General features: G+C 41.5%; 1 protein-coding gene across 6 annotated transcripts in view; it reads right to left on the reverse strand.

Annotated features, from left to right (window-relative positions):
- Window positions 1-19,601, reverse strand: part of THSD7B (thrombospondin type 1 domain containing 7B) — a 332,338-nt gene extending 312,737 nt beyond the window's left edge. For 4 of the 6 annotated variants that reach the window (XR_012623747.1, XM_074828561.1, XM_074828560.1 and 1 more), the window contains exon 1: window positions 19,472-19,601. The gene's annotated coding sequence lies outside the window, so the exon portion shown is untranslated. Of the gene's footprint in view, window positions 1-19,127; window positions 19,254-19,346; window positions 19,381-19,471 lie in introns of those variants that run through there. The other 2 variants (XM_074828559.1, XM_074828558.1) reach the window with 2 other exon arrangements.
- Between the last annotated feature and the right edge of the window lie 3,487 nt (window positions 19,602-23,088).

The raw sequence follows: 23,088 nt of genomic DNA on the forward strand, positions 1-23,088 counted from the left end.
TGAGAGAGCAACTCTAGAAGAGTATGAGGCACAAAAATCAAAACTGCACATCAGAGTACTTAGTCACTCATGAGAGCTTTTTAATAGTAACACACAGAGTTCAGTCCCATCACGATGCACTTATCCACTATTCAGTACCGCAAAGGATTTGAGTGTTTCCAATCTATGGGCTCTGGCGCAGACAGGACATGGCATGGGATGAAAGTTTTCCACATGTTCAAAAGAAGATCAATATTCTATTCAACTTTTGATGACATCTTAAAGGTCCACTTGGTCTTATTTTAAATTATTCTACAGAGGTGTCAAAGGCCTTTGCAAACATACAATTTCTTTTTTTTTTTTTTAAACCTCTGTTAGCACATATATCTCTGAGACACACTCCAGGGTGTATGATTTTCCATCTCTAAGTACTTCCAGATACTAGGGAAGCTAAACAACTCTGAACACAGTGTCAGATACCAGGTCCTTAAAGAACTCAAGTTTAACAGAGGGGGGAAAAAAAAAAAAAAAAAAAAGTAAAAAAAGAGAGAGAGAAAGACTCAAGCACAAGTATTTCTATGTTGTTAATGTAAAATTACTAGCCCAAGCCCACAGTGCAAACCAATAATACCAGCCTTGGCTCCAGAACCCCCAAGCTCCCAGCTATGTGCTCAATCCTTTTAGGCCACATTAACTCAGTTTTAAAGTAGAGAAAACTGCCTTCAAGTGCTACAAAACTGAATCAATCACTGATTGACTAGTAAGAAGGTACTGATTCATAGTGTACCTGAACTGACCTGAAGTAAGTGACAGCTCTGACTAAAAGACAGGATCAGTGAAGCCAAAGATTAAGCTCTGTTTCAATAGAAACAGCCTACCAGATACTTTCCACAAGCAAGTATGTATTTTAAAAGCTCAGGCTGGGATTCTGTGAATTACTCAAGAAAAAAATATCAAAATCCAGAATATCAAAATAATAATATTAAAAACTGGAAGCAGACTCTATTCAAGCTTTTTCATTTTTGCTTAAATTCTTCCAAGGTATGTGGACTTTCAGACTTTATATTATGTTACCAGAGAACAGGAAGGTATCTGGAATAGTTTATTACCAGACAGTGCTTCTATATGGTGAGAAATTGATTTAAATGAGAGTACAAAAGCTAGTGATCTTGTACATAGCTTTATATAAACAAGAAACCTCACACTGACTTCAGTGGGTTTCAACGTTTTCCGATTTTGCGTTTCCTCTTTTGGCTGCATTCGTGAAAAGAGGCAACAAGAGAGAAAAGTGCTCAGAGACTGAGAACGTACCACAGAAGCTGTTAGCTTAGTGAAAGGTTTTCATTTGTGGTTGTATTTCATACACATTTGTCATACAGAAACTAAACTTTATTATCATATTTTTTCATTAGAGTAAGGATATAGTTGTATTACATTATTCTCAGAGGTTATATGGACAGGGTCAGTCACATCAAATCAGGTAACTGTCATTATGTCATGGTCTCAATCAAGGACCAATAATGAGCAACACACTTTAAGTATTTGTAGCTAGTATCCTAGTTTCTAGATAGCATGATACAAGATTCAGTAGAGAAGACACCTTACACGGAGTTAGTCAATGAGTCACCAAAGAGATGGAGGAGATGGGCTTTACCCTTCATTGAGGCAAGGAGTAATTAAGTAGTCAATTAAATACAGGAAATTATATACATTTGGATCTCCAAAGAAATAAAGCACTGTCTATTTTAATTAAGGTGACTGGTCACACTAACCACTGGATAAGAAAAATAAACTCCATTGTGGTTAAAAGGTTAAATTTTTCAGCATCTTTTGTCAGACTTCAGAAGAGAGACTGGCCATATATATGTATACATACCTAAGTGTGTATGTGTGTATATATATATATATATAAGTATACACATAAGTATACCAGTATACTTATGAAAATTCTCCAGTTAGCGCTATGGGAAGCATCAAGAACACAAGAGGGAACACTTGACCCCCACCATGTCAAGAAAGGCTCCAGCACATCACATAGACAAACCTTTCCAGTTTAACCTTTGTAAATGTACAAGTGAAGGTCTTCTCTCATTTCTCCATCTGTGATTTTACTATTTTGAATTTTGTAGATAAATGACTGTTTGCATTTTGCCTTAACTGTTTCAAATTAAGCATGATCTCGAGTTATCTAGAGAGAAACGAGCATTTCTCTTTCAGTATGGCAAATCTATTGAGTGAGGGCAGCTGTGACCTGAAGTGCCCTCGCTCAGCTGCAGGTTTTCCAGAGCATGCAAAGGCTACACATACTCCCCAGCTGGAGCTACCAAGGTCGGGAGATTGCTCCCAACCTAAGGATCAGGATGAACAGAAAAATGTTGGTAACCAGGAAGGTTCTCTATTACACAAAACAAAACATTGGAGAGCACATTTGACTCCTGAGCATCCCCAGGAAATGTATTACATGTATCCAGCACCTTGCTGAAATAAAGTATCAACAGTGGTTTCCTGAAAAGCAAACATGACTTTTTTCCCCTGCAACCTCTTTCACCTTTTCTTGTATTTCTCATACTATTTTCCTACTGGAAACCCCACTTCATTAAGTGAACCAAAGCCATCGTCATCCCTTATTCAAGTATCTTTACAAACTATACTTGCTCTCATGGCATCTATCAAGCATAACGTTAACGACTACAGGAGACCGAGTTTATTTTTCGGTCATTCAAACACTGTACTATTGGACTACAGTTAAATGTTATCTGAATTCCATAGTTGTCTAACTCACTTAATTTCCTCTCTCTTCTTTCTCTATGCATGGTTTTCTCTTAGAAAAATGCAAGCACTTACAGATTAGGCTTCCCTATTTAAAACTGAATACAGTATCTTACACTCTGGGTACTGCTCCAAAAAAAGAAAAAGTTAAAAATTATTTTTAATTTATATTTTTGGGCCTGGATCCTTCTAGAGGTCAAATATTTCACTTCTTCCATAAAGTGGCTGAAGTAAATTAGAAACTAGCAATAGCAAAATTCTCACGTGTGTCGCCCCCACAGTCCAGCACTCTATCTTAAGTCAAGGTTTCCTAGCAATAGCTTTTTGTGAGAATTAAGACATTTTAGGATGTGTACTACTTCTGCTGGTTAGGACTGGTATTCCAGAGGAGGAAACAATGGAAATTAATAAAGTCCATATATCTTAAACTGTCTCATTCAAGCTAATTTTTCTCAGTCACAACTTTCAGATTTTAAGTCTCCCCTCCCACTCCAAACCCTACGGAAACGTGCAACACAAACATACATATCCCCATTCTGATAAGTCAGGAGATCACAATCTACGCTTTTCACAAAACACTCAGGGACTCTAACACAGCACTCAAGTTATAACAAACACTTTCTGCTTTTCTCTTCATTTTTCTTTTCCAAACTTTACGACGTCATCACTGCATTTACCCCAGACTCTCAGTTGTAGCAAGCCACAAAGCTCCCCAGAGCCAGATTTCTTCCCGCACAGACTCCGAGTAAAGGAGTTCACACTCGGCTCCCAACCTTTCAAGCACTCGACACCAACCCGCTCTGCTGTTCAGCAATCTGCACTTCCCTCAAGGCTGCATGTAGAAAAAAAAGCTAAATTCGTAATCCTTTCTAGCAGAAGCAGATGCCATGCCACCTCAAAGTACAGAGGATTACATCAAGTGTACGACTCTCCACTGAAGAGCATATGTACACACAACTCAAAATATTCTGATACGGGTTTTAGGGAGATCAAGAGCAACTGTGAGGATAGGAAGGAACCAAAAATCCCCAATACCTTCTTTTCAAGTCTGGTAACAGGATTTTTTTCTTGAACTTACTTTCTTAATACTGCTCTGTGACTAACATATGAGAATCCATCAAATTCTTCCATAAAACCATGCAAAGCATACAAAACTTGGTACAAAAATGTAAAAACAGCCTAACAAATAAAAACAATAACAACTTCCTCACAGTTACAGCACAGTGAGTCTAAGTTCAACTACATTAACCTTTATTTCATGCAAGAAAATGCCACTTGGAGAAGTCTGAATACTCCCTTCTACTCTGATGGCACCTGGACTACCAGGAGATACACATGATAAAATGCATTACAGCAACGTATCTCTCTGGGAACAGAAATCAGCTTTAATAAGTTACCTAAAGTCCAAGTGACTTCAAAAATTGTGCTTAAATGCAAGGGAATGCTATGGCAAACCGTGATCTAAAGCAAATCCAGATTTTAAAAAAAAAAAAAAAAGCTATGAAAATCAAGATCAAGAATTTACAAAGTAATCAGAACATGGAAGCCAGAAATGAGTATTTTTCATCATAGGATAAGCAGGTACATATTTTATAAACATTTACAAGCCTACTATTGGAGATTATTATTTAGTTTCTACTTACACAGCAAGTTTAAAAGTTTGTAAGAATACCAAGTAAGGTCCCACTCGTTACCCTAAACTATAACTTGGAAGGGAAACTGAAGTCCATTTTCTAGAGTTCCTTCTCTCAACCTCAGAATGGCTCATAAACGTGGCTTTACTAGAAGAAATTTGCGTTTAACCTCATATTAGATAAAACCTTTCTCTGTTTCTCTCTGTACAGAAATATTTGTACAATTTTGACAAATAAAGACAAAAAGAGCATGGTCAAATCAAAAACAGTGCTGTCACAGCAAAACCAAAAAATTGATAATGAACTGCAAAGATGTATTGTGGCACTTCGTACTTAAACCCAGAAGGATTTTTTCATTTATTAACACCCTGTCCTTGTTCAACAGCATACTAATGAAGTTAATCTAAAGGCTAAATTTCAATTATGAATCACAGAACCGCATCTCTGCTCCCTGATTGCTCAGATAATCTGAATCAAGGCTTATCCTATACAAAGCACAATGGTTGACTGCAGATAAAAGTTCCTGAAACATCAAAAATATTCAGTCCAGAAGGTAAAAATCTGACAAACACCTGTTTTCACATTCATTCAATAACTCTGTGGCAAAGTAATGATTTCTAATAACTTGACAGACTGCTTGCTCACTTAAAATATGCTGCACAGGTTTGAACAATAAAAGGAACAGCAAATGTTTAAATCTCTCAGGCTTGCAGCCAAGACAAAGTCTTTAGCCAGAGTGAAAAAGGGTTTCCATTTGCTAAAATAATTTAGGAGAAAATGTTTTCCTCTTGAGTACCTAAGATGCACTTGTCCTGGAACAAAACCCAAAAGAACCACCAAAGGAAAACCAAGAGCAGCAAGAGGCAGTGCCTCACTTGGCAATTAATATGCACGACTACAGACCAAAATGTGGTGTTTCGTGACATGTCAACACAGCTCAAATAGGGAGCTGAAGCCGCAGAACTGGAAAACACACAAAATATGAGTAATAACAACGACCTGGGTCATTTGCTTCCAATTGCTTCTGCAAACAGAAGAGTGATGAACACTCAGAACAACACCAAAACCATGTTGCTTTCCCATCTGAAAGATTCATATGAAGGAAGCATTGCATCTGCTTTTTAACAAGACAATAAAGAGAAGTTGAACTGCCAGCCTTTAGTTTTTAGCTGAAACGATGAGGCACGGAAGGACTGCTCGCTTCCAATGGGAGAAAAAGGAGCAAATGGGAACCAGAACACACGAAAGCCACGAGTTGCAACTTATCGCAAATGTGGGTCAAAGAAACCAGAACCTTTCAAATGATCTCTCAGAATGTTTTCACCATATAGTGCATGAGATTTCCAGATAACATAACAACTCTAGGGTCAATTCTGTCATTTCTCATGGGGAAGGAAACCCAGGAAGAGTAAATGCACTGTAACCAACCATTATCTGACCATCTCTGGAAGTAAAAACTTCAGAGGAGATTTTTCTCCAAACCTAGGACAAGACAGTGATAAACTCCTGCTTTACACGTCTATCAGCTCCCGTTCATACTCTGAGAGAGTTGAGCTCACAGCTAGAGAGAAGACTCCCAAGACTTGCTGCCATTTCACAGCACTCAAACACAGGTCGGGTATATTTGACTACTTTTTCACTGAATAGTAAGACTTTTTTCTTTTCTCCCTCTTTAAAGGTAGACCAAGTCAGACATACACACCTGACGCACCTTCAGAGCAGCCACCACACAACTGAAGGTTTCTACTGTCCTAAACACAACTACTAATTCGTACAATTCTTCAGTTCTAGTTCTTCAGGATGTAAGAACAAATAGTGCAAATTTACTACCTCCAACCTCAGTCTACTGGTACCCCTTTATCCTTCAAGTACATGTCACCCAGTGGGAAGTTATCAGCGCCCAGACGATCCTCAGACTTTTTAATAAAATAAATGCTTATCATTAAAAAAAAAACAGATTTTTTTTCCCAGATTGACAAGATATTCATAACATTATCTGATTTGCAATTATTGACCACTACAACACTGAGGCATATATGCAAAACGATTTGTCAATTACATCCCTCCAAAGCACAAAATCCTCTCACTGCCTAATACCGAAACAGCACTTTGCTTTTGTGCTTGACTGGATGTTGTGCAAGTTCTCCTCCGTGCCTTAGTCCTTAAATAAGCTGTTTCTCAGCAACACGCTCATATTTGTCAGACTGAGCAATAGGTACATACATATATGCTTAGCAATACGCTTGGTGGGAGCAAGGCAGTTGTCATTCATAGTTTTTACCAAAATACATCTTAATTGAGTAGCAGCATTACACCACAAATGAGCCAGAAAAAAGGCCAACAATAATGACAGACCACTAGAAATAATCTGTTGTCTTCTGGGTAAACCGTTCAATGCTAAAACTTATTATCTGTAAAAGCACCTTTTGAATCACTTTTGTTTTGCCCTGTGGAATACCTTAATGTTTCTACTGGTAATAAAATTTCTGGCTTGCAATACTGCCCTCGTCTATAAGACTGCAAGAGAAGCGAAGGGAAAAGATGAGAACAGGGAAACACAGAACCGCTGTTATTATTAAACCTTTAAGTTACAGAGTTAATTCCAGCTAAACATCTTTGTCTGTTGCAATGTTTATATGAAGTGGATTTTTTTTCTAGGAAGGAAATCTAATTTTTGCACCCGTGTCAAACAACTCCACGGTCATCTGTATCTGCACCGACTGTACTTCTGCTACAAGTAATCTGTTAAGCAGCACATCCCCAGCTGGGGACTGTAATTAGGGTGCAAACTGCCATACAATCCCCTTGCCAGATTGATGAAGGAGACCTCTTACAAGGTGATCCAGAAGGCAGTGTTGAGACCATTAATCATTTATCCGTCAAGGAGAATACAAAAAGCTCTGCCACCAAGAGCATTACACTGCAAAAGTATCTTGACAAAACTAACACCTAAAAATCTAGTGGAGTTTTAATTATAAGGTCAGACCTTAGTTACTGTATTACTTTTAGAAGTTTTAGGTAAATTCACATCAAAAAAGAGATATTCAGATTTCAGACAAAATTTGACACTCATACTTTGCTACTTCTTTTAAAAGTTTGATAATGATCAGCTCAGAGGTTTTTTAGCTCTGCTAGCAGCATCCCCAGATAGCAAACAAATGTAACAGTAATCCACAGAGCAAGCTTAAATACACTACCAAGCTGCCAGTATTTCAACCTGCAGCTATTTATTTTGGGGGATTTGAATCCACAGAAAATTAAAGTATTTTCTATAACGTGTAATTGCAGATATTGTTAGTACAAAACTTCAGCCTACAGTAAGAACACCAAATCTTGAACACCTGCCTAACGGGGTCTTCACTGTCCATCCTGAGCACGTAAGACTTGACTCTGCCAAACATCAGCTCAAATTTTTTAAATATGCTTACTAAAATCAAATACCTCAAGTTGAGTTCAAGCTTAAGTGTTTCCCTTCTCCATTCTTATTTGCTCCAATAAGCAAGCCCACACCACCCTTACAGACCTCATGAAACTAAGAGATAAAAATGCAAAAATCAAGACCACTTCTGTAGTCTAAGGGTATATTGCTAGAGTTTGAAGTATTTTTTCTTTGGAAACAGGTTTTTAACCCTCTTTTGTATGCAACCTCATATTTTACTTACCACACACCATCCAAGATTATCAGCATCAAAAGCTTCTTAGCTATATCCATCAGCTTCACATATGTTTCACCTGAGCCCAGCCTAAGGTGAAGCCAGTTAGGCAGGGAAAGGGGAGGTGGTGTGCTCCCCTCCCTTGAATTATCTGGAATTTAACAGAATTGCCTAGGAGATTCCTACTGTTTCAAAAGCAAAGAAAATCTATCCCATACAACTATCTACCAGCCTAACAAATAATACATTTTCCTATAGAATGTGCAATAGGGAGGAAACATAATCCAAACACATCATTACATAGTCCAAAATGATTTGTTTACATACTCTAAAAACTATCCCAGCAAAGGCAAGGTCCTAGTAACTTAGCCTAAAAAGCAGTTGGCAGGCAATTACATTTTTTTCTTAACTGAAAAAGCCAAATCTAAATCATTTTCCACAGATCATCAACAAGAATATCTGAAGTCAAGAGAAGGAAGAAAAATCTGCCACCTGTGGCTATTAAGTTAAACCAATTTAAATATTTAAAAAACATTCTTATTTGAAAATTACGATACTTCCCCCACAACTCTCCTCATTCCCTAGAGACAAGAGGATTTTTTCTAAAGGACACCGTGAGGGAGGTAAAAAGTAGTGAAAGCATCTCAGGAGCAAGGAAAGCCCACAAAAATTTTAGCATCAAGAGAGGATTCTTTTGCAAAGATAACTGTTGACACAACAAAGCTTTTCATTTATTTCTGCAACACTGGGAAACTTCTGATTTCCAAAACCCTTGCATGCATGAATAAGCATGCAAGTAATCTTCTGAATATGTTAGTGAGAGAAGGAAAGCAGAAATAGCTTCATTATCATTATACAGAATCTCACAGGCAGCTGTGAAAATCCAAGTTTCTTAAAAACTATTGCCCTGATGAAAAACCATAATCCATTTCAACAGCAAGTTCTATCATATATATCACTGATTCCCTCAATATTTACATTTTTCCAATATAACCTGAACTAACGATAAGAGCTCAGCAACAAAGTAGGAGCATACATAGGATAATTCACATATTCTAAGCCACCATATCTTTTTAATAGGAGTCAGTAACATTAAAACATCACCCAAGAGAACAGAGCATAACTTACAAACACAAAGATGCAAACCTGAAGATGACAAAGCTGGAAAACCAAGTGTGGCATCACTTACTGGAAGGCTGTGATAACGGTTTAGCAGACACTTAACAAAAGTTTTAAAAATGAAAAAAAAAGTCTCCGCACTGGATGGTCCAAGGCCATTCAGTATGCACTGCAACATCTAATCTTGCTGTTATATTTCTTGAAGCTTGATCCTGCAGAATGGAACGGAACGTATTAAACACGGCACAGAACTGATGTCATGAAGCAATCCTTCAGACACTTAATTAACACCCAAGTTACTAGTATGTTGATCTTATTTTCGAGTAAAAAGGAAAAAACCTGCTTCCCCCCCTTTTTGAGTCTTGCTGTATCATCACTTACTGGCATTAATATTGCTCTCATCCTTAGGCAAGCCCTTAAAGACTCTGATCCTTTATATCCTTTAAAGGGAGCAATTAATGCTGCTATTCAAAGTTTCTGACCTTTAGCTCTCAGTCCCAGTAGTGTTATTCAGATTTTTCTTTTCAAGTTTAGCAGAAAATAGTAACTATTTGTGTCTTCCTAAAGGCAGACACGCATTAATCCTAACCTCAAATTGGAGTCAATTTTGGAAGAGTAATTCCCAAAGCTTTCACCTCCAAATGTGCTCCTCTGCAGGATCAGATGCTTCCCAAATTCTGCCTGCCCTTCCAAATCACTTCAGTTTAGATGTTCTGCCTTGCAGAGGTATTTTGGCAAATCACTTTGAAAATGCTTTCATAGCTGCATAAAGTTTTGCATCCCATACTGCATTCCCTCTCGTCATCCTCTGCAGCAGGATGACTATTACTGTGATTATTCTCAGTGAAGCCACAGTGCAAAATTCCATTTTCTTTATTCCTGCTAACACCACTCCCCCCTCTTCGTGCCCCTCTTTCTTCTCCACAAAATTATTTACTCTGCTTCCCTGTTGCCTCTTCCAGAAATATTTGTAAGGAGCATCCCAGAATCAAAATAACATACTTATTATTTGTTGTCTTCATTTAATTTGTATTTTTAAACTGTCAAACACAGAGGCCGATACGGAGAAGACCAAGAACGTGTCACTTTCAGAACTGCCCTACAAAGGCATCTTGCAGTTTCATTTCTAAGTGTAATTAATGTATGCTGTCTTTTACAAGGTGCCAAACACCTTGCCCACACACCCAAACAAAACCCAAATATATCCTATCCTTCCCAATCTCTCAAAAAAAAAAAATATCTGATAATTCTAGCCTATCAATACCTTTCAGTATTCAAGCTTTTCTGATATGAAAGTCGTTACATCTGGAAGACTAACAAGCTAGTATTTCTCTAGACCCATGAAGTGCTAAGGCTTGGACAATAAGCCCAAGCCAGAGTTGACCTATAGATGAATCCTGTACATTTTATAACTGATAACCATTGTGCTAATAGGTATTATACTAAGTTATAGCAAACCAACTATTCTGATGTAAAAGGTGGGAATACTGAAGCCTGAGCAACAGGCCCTGAACTGAAACTGCTAACTCTGTATGTAGTCATTAGTGAAATATGCATAGAAGATGTAGCTTAAACATCATAAAACATGTCTATGTTGAATGTATCTTTATCTTTCTTTATGTGTGAGCAAGATAACAGAGCCACAGAAACAGTTATCTGACCTTGTGACCTTGCACATAAATTAATTAGACCAGCAGGGAAACTCCCTTAGCTTCTCCCTTAAGCCCTGGCCAGGCTCTGGGGGGGAACCTAATGTGAGATGAAAACCAGATGTTTCCGCTTAAAACAAAGGTGCCAGCTATTCTGGCTTACTGATTTTTAGGTATATAAGGCTGGACCCACTCACAGCGACTTGGGAAGCTTCACCTACGGGTGGATGCACCGTGTAGGATTTCCCACTTGCAGGGAAAGGTTCTCCAAATCCTCGCTGTGACCGGGGCTCCCCAGCGACTGCGGATCTGGATGATGGTAACGTATGCAAGTGGTGATGTATCTTTCTTAATCACTATTCTCTCTCTCTCTCAAGTAGTAATGATTTGATGCATTACCCTGTATTTTCCTATTTGTTTAAGTGCACTGTTCTGTCTTTTCTTACTGTATGTTTTCTGTATTATTCTGTTATATTATTTAGTTATTTCTAGTAAAATACGCCTGCTCTTTTCACTCTGGTGTCTGAGTTTAATTGATATCCCTGATCAGCAAAACAACCCAGAGAAAAGGTATGCCACAGCCGAGACTCTTCCAAATAGCCAGGGAAAAACTTACACCTATTTAAACAGAGAGCGAGCCAGGCTCAGCTAGCACTGCGCAGAGAAGAGGCAATCAACTTGACAGTAAATGTAATTAGTGTTATACTTCCTGCCCAAATTAGACATGATATAAGCAGATATATCAAATGAATTTGACATGATATATTACCACTGATGTGCCTAAATATGGGCGGGGGGGGGGGGGGGGGGGGGATTCACTTTGTGAAGGGTGGGAGTAGGGTTTTTTATATTTTAAGGGAAATCACAAATCTTGACATGCCTCCATCATTTCTGTCTCCATCTTGTTTGTTCATTAAAGTTTCTCCTCTCTTTTCTAGTTCCTATTTCCATCATGGTCAGAGTGACACAAAGCATCCTCTTTTTGTTACAGCTCACTAAAATCGAAACTGCATCATGTCTCTTTTTCATGTCTTTTCTTTCCTCCTTGTCATTCAGAAGCTTCAATCCATTTGCTTTCCGAACACATCTGCAGTCCAAATCCGTTTCTCAACACCAGCTCACTTGTTTGCCTCTTCTCTTTCTCATTTGCACTCACCAAAACCCCTTCCCATTATACCACATCGCCATTCTAAATTACACCATTTCCTGGTTGTCACTCTTGCATCCCTTTTCCTTGGTCCCAATACCAAGTTTCCATCATCTTTGCAAACTTCCTACTATGAGCAATTTTTTATTGTTTTCCTTTCTATAAACCACCCATTTATCTCACCACTCCCTGTCAACTTGCAAAGCTTCTCTATATTTGCTCATTCTTCTACCAGATCAGCTTCAGTGCAACACATTGTCCCAGTCACGTTTTTCTTGATCATTTCAGTATGCTGACCAAACATCTCAGACTCATTTCAGATGTCCCTGTGTTTGTCAAAACAAGACAAAATAATGAGGTACTGCAGCAACTTCTGAAAAGAAATCTTCCCTTACCAAATTCCAGTCTCAAGCTCCAGAGATACATAAAACGAACCAGAGCAGCATCTAGAACTGAAAAGCAGTAACAAAAGTCTCAGAAAATAACTTATTTGAGAGCTACTCTATCAAATGTATGTCTTTAATACCTAATTTAGACCTGACACTGGAGAAGAAAAAAGAATCATTCCCAGCTCAGTACTAAAGCAGAAGTAACAGGAAGACAGCAATCCTCAATGCTCTCAAGAGTTGGACTTAATGGACTTCTCTGTTAAACAGAAAAAATAAAAAATAAAAAAAAAAAAAAAAACAACAAAACCAAAACACACACCCCACACCTACCTTCCCCCCCCGAAAAAAAGAACTAAACTACAACTGAATGCTTATCTTCTGCTTCTGCTAGTAAGCAACACTAAAGCTTTCATTTAGAGGCTGACAAGTTTTATTTCAGAAAAATGACCTCATTGTTTAGGGGAAATTTAACCTTTTACTTATTTTGTTTCAATTTCCATTTTGAATCAAAATTTTACTTAAAAATACTATCATGAAATCCAGCAATGTTTAGACAAATTAGACGAGTTCCCAAATAATTTTACCTATTCTGAAACAGTGACCTTTCACTAGCAATATGCTCTCCATGGACCAAATTGTGTCCTCCCCGACTGGAAGCTCTGGGCTGCTCTGTTTTATGCAGCACCTGAACTTTCCACTAAAGTACTTGAGATGGAAAAAATCTAGGCCAAGCAAAGGTATTTATGACCTTTTTTTGATAGAAAGTTTAAAAATTACTTTACCCCAAAAAATAAGTCTTTAACTGGACTTGTCTTTGCTGTTCCAGCAAACACAGAGCATACTGCTGTTCATCTCCTGACAAATTACTCTCTAGGAGAATACAAATCATCCGTGCTGAGCTTCAGAAAGGCTCTGGAAGAGAGCTCTGTTTCAACCCACTAGAGACAAAAAGACAGCCACAAAACAGGCTCCATCCCAGTGGAAAGCCTCCTGTGCTCATAAACACGAGTTTTAATCCCATTCATTAACGGCTGAACTGCACTCACCTTTATTGTGCTACATCTTCAGGTTGCTCTTCCATCCATTATATTTTTTGCTGTGGGCGTATTCTCCGTTTTATTAACTGTAATTTAATTCAATACATATTCCTACACAGGACAGGTTATTTTCCTGACTGTTTCAAAACGTTTCTCAAGATGGAACACAGATGAATTTTTAACTAGGACACACACAAAAAAAAAAAGAAACACAAGAAGAAATCCTACTGTGTGTTTCTGTTGGGATGGGTTTGTACAATAAAAAGTTTGCCATATCTGTCAAGCCTCCCACCATCTAAGTTTTCTTTCATGAATGAATACCACACACTAAAAACTGATGCTACAGAAACTGTACATCATTGTTTGCGATAGTTGCAATCACAGACTCTGCTGCTTTTGCCTTTACTAAAGCTGTATATCATGTTTACTACAGATACCTGGAAGTAATTACAGAATCTTAAACATTTTCAGACTACAGCTTTCTAAGTATCTCGGAAGGCATACATTAATGCCCAGGAGTCATTACCACCCATATTGCAGTACCCTCAGCCTCACTGCTCTGATCTCAACAGTCTGCTGACACCAATTTTGCAATGAAAACCCAGCATTTCAGTGAGAATAGGTGACTAAGCAAAGACAAAAACACCTGTCTAAAGACTGAATACCACTGTCCTCTTGTACACTTACAAAAAAACCTCTATTTTTTTAATATATACCTTTGTATATACGTATACATCCTACAATCTGCCATGGCAAGTTACACTCTCCCCAATCTCCTGTTCGAACCACAGCAGACAGAAACCCACGCTGCTCTCACCATGTGCTGAAACAACGTCACTATGAGTTACAGGCTGTTGTGGGAGATGGATCAGAAGTGGCTACAATTATACCTAATAACTGAAGAGATTGTTTCATTTGATCTTTCTTTTGGAAGGCTATGCCAGTCTGGAAGAGCCAATGGCACATACCATCTTTCTGTCCACTCTTGGCAACCTGAAGACAGACAAGGAGTCCCCCTCACTTTGAGCAAGGCTGGGACCAGAAGTTTGCCACATTAGACTATCTCCAACCTTTCAAACACACCCACTATTCACTACCAGAAGATCCCTTTTCTGCAGAAACACTTTCTGTTTCAGCAACTGAGTTGGGAGGGTGACTATTTCTCCACTTTCTAATAGTTTTGAAGTAGTTTCAAATGCTCATTTAATTTATAAAACCATTTATTTTCCCTCTCTCCTCGTGCATACTACCCTTTCAGGTCACGTCACCTCAGCTGAAATTCAGCTTTTCATACTTTATTGCACTGCACCTGGGTTTACACGCTCTGCCTTTATCAACGGGCAGTCTGCATCACCAAGGGACATCGAAGCCACTGCTGGTATCAGACAACAGCTTATCTTGCATGTTGTTCCATCTCCACCAGCGCCTGCCCAGCACATGCATGGAGACCATACATCACCCCACTCAGCAGCCCCACAGAGGGACAGTTTCCAACCCTAAGCAAAGGCAGGGAAGTACAGGGAGGCACAATCCACCAGATAAAAGGAAGGCAGCTCAGGCAGGTGGGATTTACTACATCATTAATACAGTTTTTTCTTTGATTTCTTGGTGGTCCTTGAATCTCTTTTTCCTCACCCATTCCATGCACTTTCTCAAACTAGCTGCCTGCTATGTGAGTGCAGGTGGAAAAGAAAAAAAACCAACCCCCTTTTAAAGCAGCTAGCTTATTTTCAGACACAAAATACAAGCATTAGCTAGGTGAGACTCAACAGAAAAGAGAAGCAACCAAAAAGCTTTTCCAAAACAGTTAGAAGTTTTGTCAAAGATTAGCAAATAAAAATATCAATAAAAAGGAAGCTCAACTAAAAGCATTCCGGACAAATATGATGCAGCATGTCCTTAATACTCAAGTGTTTAAACTAAATACAGCAGAAGTACAAAGGAATGCCTACAGATGACTCAATAAGGAGGTATTCAAAGCAGAAATAGCTTTACCAGCATGTTTATAGTAAGCTTCCCAGTCCAAAGCACAGTATTTTTTAGTTCTTGCGTTCAAAACAAGACTGCAGACAACGAGCACTTGTGCTTAGACGCAGAAGTAAGGTAGGATGGTTCATCAGTGACTCAGAGACTGGACCTCATAGGGTGAGCAGAAAAACCTGCCTTCCTTGCAGAGTTTCTGGTTTTAAATGACCCACACAACTCTTTTATCCTCTGGCATAAATCCCCACAATTTTTTTTTTTCCAAATAAGCAGTACTTTATTTTGCCTGCAGTGCTTTATGTTTCCCCTACCACAGCACCCACTTCATCAGCACCCTGGAAGCAGCTTTGGATGTGGTGGGATGCACAGCTTCCAGAAGGAGCACCACAGGGTTTAGCATCCATCGGCACCGTCCTGGCCTTGCCTGGCAATCACATCTCCATTTCACAGCACACCCTCCCATTTACTTTACATGATCCTGCGGCAAACAACAGAAAAGGTAGCTTTACCAATATCTGGAATGCTATCTCAGTAATAAATTAAGATTTTCAAAGCCAAGGCAAAGAGCTGGAGTGATGCGTGGGCAAAAACTAATGACGTGGGAGGACCCAGAACGCACCAAGCAACGCGCCACAACGGCAGACAGATTTTTGGCCAGGAATTCTGGTTCTGTTGTGTCATGAAACTCAATTGCAAGGAGGGGAGACAGCCCATCCATAGCTTCTTAACTTCTCTGGTTTACAGGCAAACCACACAAGCTCTCGCCCCTAGGCAGTCCCAGAAGCATTCCCTTTTCTCAGACACACTGGTAACACAGGAGCCTGTGAACTGGGGCCAGGACAAGACAAATTTTCACTTTCCGTTGTCTTAATAAACAACAAAGCAGCTACATTTTGTGAAAACGATGCTTTTGTCTCACCATACTGAAACATAAATCCCCAAGATTCAAGAAAGTTCCTAACAACTGACAACATTGATGTACTTTCTGAATACATTTTGAGGCAGTGCAACAGGACAGTTTCCCTCACCTACGAAGTGCCCTGAGAAGTTCCCAGAACTGCCTTCGCATCAGGTGGCTCGAGCAGATGGGTTTCCACTTTCCTCCCATCCAGCCCATCGATATCATCAAGCCCCAGCACAGCACACACCATTAAAGCACAGCGTACACCTCTAACGGAGAATGGAGAACTTACCTCCCTGAACAACAGCCTGGAGGCATTTCCATCACCTCTTTAATCTGCAACAGCATCCCTGTTGTTCAGCTTTCATAATCCCTTTCGGTTAAGGTACGGGGGTGCGAGCAGCATTGCAGGGCAGGGAAGCAGAACAGACACGGGTATTCATGTTGTCAGTGCAGCACTGTCAACTCAGGGATTTTTTTTTTTTTTATATATATTTTCTTATCCCACTCTTTGCTTACAGCCTGTGCAGCCAGACAAGCTTAGTTGCCTTGGACACCTGGATAGGACCATTCACATCACAGCACATCTTCCACCATGACCCCCCTGCCCACCTACCTACAGCAACTGGGAATCAAAAGCTTCCAAAGCACAAACCACCACCTGGTTTTTCCACTCGCGCATCGCTACCTTTGTGCCGTTATTCAGCAGCGAGCTTGGCACAGGGTACCTGCAGCATCTGTCATGTTTCACCCACTCCAGCTCAGGCTCCTCACGTGCTCTCCTCTGCTACCAGCCGCTGGGATAGTTGCTGCTTTGCCCAAATACAAAAGGAGCAAGTGTCTGAAACAGGCACGAGAGCTCTGCTCATCTGTCTGAGGGCAAGACGTAAGAGACTGAATACTGGTTGGGGAAAATAAAAAAAACAAATTATACTGAAGTGCAAGGAGACCTGTGGGAATCCCCACTTCTTACTCGCAAACCCCAGAACTTTTCTGCCATCAAAGGCAGCTAAAAGCAGCAGCATGAGTGCCTCCTACCAGAGCAGCTTGTCAGCAAACACACGTCAGAGCGATCCTTATCGGTAAGGCTTTCTAGTGAAAAGATATCCCTAGAAAGCAGTCGCTACAAATACAGTTTTCCTGAATATCATTACTGATCCAGAAGTAATGAAATAGCAGATAATATGGCCCCAGGGTACAAATCAACCACCTACCCTAATGCATACAGATGGAGCTCAATAGCGCTTCTGGTCTTCCATTACCAGAGTGAAATGGGATCTCTGAAACACCATCATGGCAAAGCCAGAAGAGAACCTTAATGAGTGGGGTTTATTTCTGATTCTTCAGAAAATGCTTTTAAATGCTGCAATCTGAAAAAAGAAAAACTGTTTTCATATAGTATGAAGATGAGCAGACACTGCTTCCCCTCACAGAACCAAGATAAAAAAGCAGATCGTACAACCTCCTGCTCTTCCCTGATCTTACAGAAAAGGCTTTGCTGAGAACAGTGTCTAAATACTTTTTGCAAAAATCAGCAATGAAACTTTATCCAGTCCCACCAAAGAAAGTAGCAAAACTGTTGTGACTTACAGCAGGATCATGCTCCTCTCATTGATGTTCTCATCAGTTAAAGTGGTAACTTCCACAAAGCTCTAAAACCGACTCGGCAAACGCATAAGGTACAGGCAGGCACAGAATCTCCCCGCTTCCATCCTTAGGAAAATTTAGCACTTAACACCAAAAGCTTCCTCCCGCAAGGACGTGATGTTACGCATTCCGAGCCGGTCACATCCCCACGAACCAGCCAAGCCAACGCACAGCGCCGCACACCCGTCACACACCCCGACGCATCCGTACCCCTCTTCTTTGAGAAGTAGCCTGCACTCAAGCATGTTACTTTAATGCCATCTCTTTCATCTTTGACATGGTATTACTTAAACTCCACTGAAATCTTTTTAGAAACTATGGAGTTCACCGCTTTTTTTAATCAGTTTCCTTAAAGTTTGAAGCTTTTATGATGCAAGTTGAACACCCACGCAAGGCACCTGCGTGACACAAGGCACAAGAAACAGCAGCTCTCTCAGTCACCACGTCCTCTCTCACGCCCTTTCAGCGATACCTAGTTCTACAGGTACGTTATCCCACTCACCCATGCGCACACAATGAAGACATCCCCTTCACCGCTTCTTTCAAAAATTACATTCTCAGGAAATCAAGTCTTTAAGCTGGTTTTTTGTTTGTTTTCATTAGAGGAATTAAACAATATATTTCAATTATACAAAAGAGCTGGAGGCAGCGGTCAGCAAGTACTTTTATGACCCTCATCTATTCTTTTAAAAGCCTTCTCCAGAACCGCTCAGGCAGGCACAGGAGTGGGAGGAGGGAGAGAGGGAGGGAGGAGGAGGAAGAGGAGGAGGGGGGGGGGAGGAACATGACTACAGCGAGTCCTCATTCATATCTTCACACAAATAAAGTCCAAACTCTACACGGTTTGACCTTGAATGAATAACAAGAGGTAAAATAAATAAAAGGACAAGCATAACAAATTAAGAATAAACGTTCGAAGTAACGAACGGTTATAAGGAAGACGCGCATGAGAGTGCATTTCAGATCACCGATTGAAGAACCAACGGAGGGAAAAAGACAACTCAAACACATTTCAATACTCTGAGGGTGGGTGGGGGAGAAAGTATGAATTTAGAAGCCATCCTGCACGACAAAAAGCACAAACCCCGGCAGAGCCAGCCCCGCGAGCGGCGGCTGCGCTACTTTCCCGAGCTCTCCAGCCGCCGGGAGTTCGCAGCAGTTCCCGCTCCAAGCCCAAGCGGGCGAGAGCTCGGCTGCGCCCTGCCCGGAGCGGCTCGTACCTGTGCAAACTTCACCTGCTTCCCGGAGGCGACGGTGCTCGCAGGCCGGGCCCCCGCGCCCCCCGGAGGAGCCGGGGCCGGCGGGTGCTGCCGCCCGGGCTCCCCAGCCGGAGCGAGCCGCGGAATTCCCCAAACCCACAGCAACTTCTCCCGCCCGCCGCGACCCGGCACCTCCACCCGCCCGCCCCACCCGCTCCCCCGGCGCCGGGGCGACCGCACCTCCTCGCAGCCCGGGGCGCGACATTGGAGCCCGACGCGGTCCGCTGCGGCGGGGAGGTCTGCGCTGCCGGCGGGCGGGCGGCGGGGCGGCGCCGGGCGCTCCCGCGGGAGGGGCGCGGACTCACCCGCTCAGCCCCGCGGCGCGGAGGGGCGCGGCGGCGCGGTGCCGCGGGCGGAGCGAAGATGGAGGCTCGGCGGCAGCCGCCCACCCATCCCGGCCCGGCCCGGCCGCCGCCGCCGCTCCCGCCGCTCCGCTCCGGCGGGGGAACCGCCGCCCTCGGGCGCCCCCTGCCGGGCGGCCGCGTCAGGTGACGCTGAGGGGAGGCTGAGGGGGAGGTGGCGGGACGGGAGGCCCCGCTCGCCGCCGGTGGACGGGCGCAGGGCGGGAGCCCGGCGGGGCGGAGGAGGGTCGGGCTGAACAACCCCCACCCGGCGGGATGGGGGCCCCGGTGCCGGCGGTCGCCGCTGCCCCCGCGCCCCGGTGTGAGGGTCGCGCCGGCTTCACCGCCCGACGATGGCTCCCGGGCTGCCTGGCCAGGCCCCACAGCGGGAGGCAGCTACAGAGCTCCGGGAGGTTCAGAAACCCGCGGGAAGTTATTTCTTAGACTTTTAAGATAAAGGAAGACCGAGTTTTCCACATATCTTGTGAAATATTCATTAGCTCCACAAAACGAGTCAATTTTTTTAAGTCTTAATTGTATATTGAGCCCACACCAAATTCCCAATTCTGTACTTTTTACCGATCTCTTAATCCTGTCCACCGTGCAGTGTTGAGGAGACTTCCAGTACTTCCCTAACAACCCCCGACAGTCACTAATACACTCTCTAAAAGCTTTGCCCGAGGAACGTTAGTCCCATTGACTCTCAAAGTCATCTAAGTCATATTTTCAGGAATTTAATTAGTGCAAGAGATCACCAAACTGGCTGAAGTCCTCGATTAGGGAGGGAATATTTATTGATTGCAGGGAGAGGAGGCAGGGTGAATACTGAATCCATCACTTTTTAAATACATGAAGTGAATGATCTCAGTTTAGTTTATCTACACTGTTTAAAAATTCAACTAGGCATTATTCAACGCAACCTACATTTTTTTATACATCCAGTCAGTAAGTTTAGGTGTCACTCAAGAAAAATTAATGCATATATCCAACTTAGCAAGTACCAGGTGACTGTACACACAATGAAATTACTGCAATATTTATTCCAGCTTTTCACACAGTTTTTATTTCTGCATTGTTAAAGAAGGTTCATTCTCACACTATGTGGAGCGTGAAACTAATTATGACTACTGAGAATGAGAAATAACTCCACTGACATGGAGCTGGTATAAACAAATGACAATCAGGCCCTTTAAGACTAATACATGACCTTTGCGCTAACACTGTACCCCAGGGATAATCTATTCAGGCTCCAAAAATTAGCTCACCAGACATTTTCCATTTAACAAGAACGATGTATATAATGTTTGAACAGACATGGTTGTGTCACTCATGTTTCTCATTTTATTTTTTATTCACAGAAATATTAAATGCTGGTAAATCCTAATGCAAGGATTGTTCATAGCATCTACAGACTCCCAACAAAACCAGAACCTCATTGTGCTAGGTTCTGTATAATAAACAAGTGTTCCTGCCTCAGAGACCTTGTATGTTACAAAGGCAAGAGACAGCAGAGTAGGAAGTGAAGGCAGAGAGAGGTGATGATACTTATCATAAGGCATGAAATCCGGATCAAGGATTGAACCAGGAGTTTCCTGCCTCCAGGTTCAGTCCTGCCCGTTGCTCTCATGAATTATTAGGCATCTTCCTGGAAGTTTACTGGGGAAGGAAAGTCCACCAGAGATTGCACTCCAGCTGGTCAGGAATGTTCCAAAGTTTCGTGAGGAAAGTTTTATTTGCCAAAGTGGAAACACTTCCTCAAAGACAATTTCTTTTAAAAAAGCTTTTTTTCTCAGATGTTTCCCAGGTCAGAGAGCCCTACCCCAAATGACCTTCACTTCTGTGCCTCCTGCTTCTTTTCTCCATTGAAAAGTTTTAAAAGGTCTCATTTTTGTCTGATACAGAATGGAAAACACCTCTTGAAATGTCAGGAGTTTTTCACAAGTGACACTTCTGGTTTTTTCCTGACTGGCCCTGGACTACAGGCGGTTACACTCTGCTCTCCTACAGCCCTCGCGTTGTTGTCCGCTGAGAACAGCTACATTTTGCACCTCACAGTTAATCTGGAGTTGAAGCATCTGGGAACCTGTACCACTGTGATTCTTAGCCTAATTTCCCAATGTAGAGTTTGCATTAATGCAGCAAATCTAGTGTCTGGGTATGGGACCCTGAGCTCCGCCCCGCAGCCCCAGAGTAGCACTGGTTAAAAGAAGAGGCAGCACAAGAGGGCAAGAAAAGTTCTCACTGTCCTACAGACAGCTGAGTGCCAGCGCCCTTCGGCACACACAGTTTGGCTTCGATTCTCTTCCTTGAGACTTTAGCCTTCCTCAAAATCTTTATGGAAGACTATATATACCTAAAAGATGTGTAGGAAATAAATATGGAGTAAATGTGTAGGAAATAGATGGAATAAACCTGCTTTTCTCATTTCGAGTAAGAAAACTGAAGTAAAAGACCAAGAAGCAGCAACAGGAAAATAAAAGCACAAATGTAGAGCATGAAGGAGGCTTGGAACTCCGAGTAACCTGTTAGGCTGTTTTTTAGCCCAGATCACTTGTTCCTGCTATTTGTGATCCTCTTGTTACGTGGATCTCACCTGCTCTGTGGGGCTCAAAGAAAACTGGTACCCAAGTACTCTTGAGTACTGGAAATGTTAAGCCAGTTCTTGCTTATGGATGACTGGCTCAGCCTAAGAAGGGAATAACAAAGCCACTTGAATGACAGCTTGGATCAAGTTCATAATGACCTGGTTTGTACAGGCCAGGTGTTATGTAGATTGGAGCTTGTTATTGTGCAAAATTTTGGCAAGCCTTGCAATGCAACAGCCAGTTCCAGCAGAGCTGGGCAGAAAGCCACAGACTGGAGGCAGGTCTATCTTCAGCAAGATGGGCAAAGAAGCTGTCTTTTTCTGTACTCGGTACCTTGGGGATGTGAACCAACCTGCCTGCACAGCATCTGGAAAAAAGCTTATAAAGGAACAGAGAGCAGTTTCAAAACATGGAATTCCAGGCTTAAAAACGAAGGGGAAAGCTAGCATAAAAACACGTCGTCAAGTTTATTGTCTGTTTCTTACGGAGCAAAAATTCAGAGCAAAATGGTACGAGATACAAGCCTCCTACTGCAGCATTAACAGAAAGCGGGCAAACTCTGTTACAAATGTCCCTATGGATATAGTCTGCGTTGGTTAGGAAATCTTTCATAATATCAATATTTATGTTGTCTAAAAGTAGTTACTAGAGTAATGCAGACGAAGACCTATCGAAATTAGGGCTCACTCTTCATTAATATGCACATACCTTAAGCTAGTTGGGCTTAAGTTTTATTCTTTCTTTAGATGGCCATTTTTTAAAAAAAGGAAGATATCAAAAAAACAAGGAAAGTATCCTGGGTGCAATTTTTGTAGTAATAATTAATGTTGAACTTTCAGGAAATCTGAACACTTTTCACCAATACTCAGGATTTATTCCTGTGCCCAAAGTTAATGAAAGGGACTGTACAAATCAGATCAAAGCCAGTTAGGCGAATTGATCAGGTTTCTATTTTTTTGTTATAGTGAAGACTTCATAAGTGTGGTGGTAGTGATG

This window comes from Strix aluco, chromosome 6, assembly GCF_031877795.1.
Source record: "Strix aluco isolate bStrAlu1 chromosome 6, bStrAlu1.hap1, whole genome shotgun sequence".
In the NCBI taxonomy this organism is placed as follows: Eukaryota; Metazoa; Chordata; class Aves; order Strigiformes; family Strigidae; genus Strix; species Strix aluco.